We start from the raw sequence: 3,232 nt of genomic DNA on the forward strand, positions 1-3,232 counted from the left end.
ACTACTACTACTACCACCACTACTACTACTACTATTACCACCACTACTACTACTACTACTGCTACTACTTCTACTACTACTTCTACTACTACTACTACTACTACTACTACTGCTACTACTTCTACTACTACTACCACCACTACTACTACTACTACTACTACTACTACTACTACTACTACTACTACTACTAATATAATGTTACATATATAGTGTTAGCAGTTGTTTAGCACAACGTTACATCAGTTTATGTGAGGTGAAATCGCTGAACGAATTCGTAGACAACATTCGCGACTAGCCTCGTGTTTTGGTTTCACTTGTAACTGGTTCAGTGTGTTGCAACAACACTCCCCTACACATAAGTATAATCAGAGAGAGTGGGGGAGGGGGAGAGGAAGAGGGAAAGAGGGAGAGGGAGAGAGTGCGAAAGAGAGACTATTGAATTGGCGAGAAACATGAGAAGCTGTTCGTTCACGCATATTTCATTAAAAGCACGAGTTTAGTGTATTTTTCAATATATATTTTTAATTTATTGCGTTCTTTTGTTGTTCCTTTGATGCTATTAGGAGCGTGTATAAATGTTTCACCAGCTCTATAATAAAAGATAAACTACACCTGTACACACCTTCGCATACACGTACACATACACCGTATATAAAGCAATATTATATAACATAAAACAACAGCAACTATAATAATAACGATAATAATTATTATTATTATTATTTCAAATTTTTTCCACATGGGCAGCTTGGGGAAGGTGGGGATGAGGCGATTGCATCGACCCCAGTATTCAACTGGTACTTAATTTATCGACCACGAAAGGATAAAAAGCAAAGTCAACCTCGGTGGAATTTGAACTCAGACGAAATACCGCTAAGCATTTCGTCCGGCGTGCTAACGATTCTGCCAGCTCGCCGCCTTTATAATAATAATAATAATAATAATAATAATAATAATAATAATAATAATAATAATAATAATAATAATAATAATAATAATAATAATGATGATGATGATAATAATAATAATAATAATAATAATAATAATAATAATAATAATAATAATGATAATAATAATAATAATAACAATACTTAAGAATGATCTCTAGCTTACCATCCATGCAGGAAGTGCAAAAGATTGTTAACCAGTTCGTCACTCATATTGAGAAAAAACATTGTCGCTGTAAATTTTCTTTCCATTTTCCGCCTTTATTTGTTTACTTTTATATTTCTTAGAAAATTCTAACTGGGCCCCACCGTTAAGGCCATGCGCTGTTGATATGAAATCGCCATGTTGTGCACATACAGTTGTGATGCTTGTGCCTGGTGTACCCTTATCAGACGGGTAGTCATGAGAGGTATATCGGGTTTCGTATATTTGTACCCCAATGTCATTTTAATGGTATGCACTGCTCTCTCGCTCAATAATAATTATAATACTATATGGACCCCTGTTAAGAACTAATGTTTTAAAGTATATAGTGTACAATAGTAAATATCTATTGGCAAATAATTTTGTATGTTATGACGAATCTAAACAACTGTACCACACAATATTATGTTCCATGATAGTGAAAAAAGGTGATGCGGAACTGTTTGACTCTCGTTGGAATTCTATGATAACAGCTGTGCACCCACCCTAACTATTCAAGAACACACTACTTATAAACCCAGTAATGTTAGGAGGTAAAGTACTCTGGATAAACCAATTTGCATATTCAAATTGGTTCTTGGTCCGCTGAGTCTTCAATCTGTCTTTTCTTCTGCTCTTTAAAGTATTCTCTGCACCTCACAGATTATTTAGGGCTCTTGTAACTCTTAGTTATTTCCATCCAACTTGTTTCATCTCTATTGAAACATATTCTGACAACCTCCTCCCCATCCCAGACAGTAATAACTAGTTCTTCCAATCCTTTCCCCAGCAAATGTCAACCCTCTGGAATTCTTTCCGTGTACAAGTTTTCTCTTTTGCTACCAACTTGTAAATCTTCAAACAAAATATATATGTATATTAACTACATTGATTTTACCGTCTCGGAGGGACAACGGAGGACTAGCGGAAGCCACAGGTACAGCACTTTCCATCAATGATTCAGGGAATTCGGGATAAATATCACAGTTTGCATAAAATGAAGAGAACACCAAAAATAAAAGTATTTAAAAAAATCAGAAGATATCAACTCGATTATGGCTGGGAGATAACAGTTTCCTCAAAGTAGCCACCATCAGCTTCCACCCGGAAGCCTCAAGACGGCTCCGGAACTTGGTTCATGGGTTCTTCATTGTGTCCCAAAGAAAATCTTCGGACACTTCCTTCCTCTTGGTCACCAGCTTGGCCTTTGTGTTGCAGGTAGAGTGGTTGGTGTCTTTCTCAACCACATCCCACACATAGGATTACCATGGAAGAATTAGGAAGCCAAGAATTGGGGCTGATGAAGTCGAAGAAATTCTCCAACAACCAAATTTAACTCTTCTTCCCGGAGGTGTGGCAAGCAGCCGAGCCTCGCTTCAGCAACGCATATGGCTTACCAGCTGCAACCTTCTCTAACCAGGGATTGATTACCTGTCCCTACGGGTTTCATATAGCCGTATAAATTGAGACTAAAGTCATGTTCAAAAGAGTGGGGGTGAATACCGGCGTGTGGACATAGTCAGGACGCCGCTGTGTCCCTGCTGGTCGTAGTCTCCGTTGCAGCTGTCTATGTCACATCTTACAACCTTTACACTGTCTACAGAGCATTGAGAAGCAGTCGTAATGTCGGCATTTTGATATCCGGCGCGAGTTATCGTGACTGTTTTCCACTATTCAGACGGGCAAAATGCTGAGCTGCATTTCGTCCGTCTTTACGATTTGAGTTCAAATTTCGCCGAGGTCGAGTTTGTCTTTCAACATTTTGAGGTCGATAAAATTAGTACCAGTTGATCACTGTGTGATCGATATAATCAACTTCTCCACCCCCACAAAGCTGCTGCACTTGTAGCAGTCCTACGTGTCACTAAACTTTTCCTAAGGTATAACTTTAATCTTTATGCTCTCCCACGCTGTTGTCTGTTCACCAATACAGCAAGCAGCTATTCCTGGCAAATTTAGCCCGAACATCCTCTACATACATAGAGAGAGGGGGAGAGAGAAATACACACACACACACATGCATGTATATACTCATATTTATATATATACACACAGGTATATATATATATATATATATATATATATATATATATATATATAT

Source organism: Octopus bimaculoides, chromosome 6 (genome assembly GCF_001194135.2).
Source record: "Octopus bimaculoides isolate UCB-OBI-ISO-001 chromosome 6, ASM119413v2, whole genome shotgun sequence".
NCBI lineage: Eukaryota > Metazoa > Mollusca > Cephalopoda > Octopoda > Octopodidae > Octopus > Octopus bimaculoides.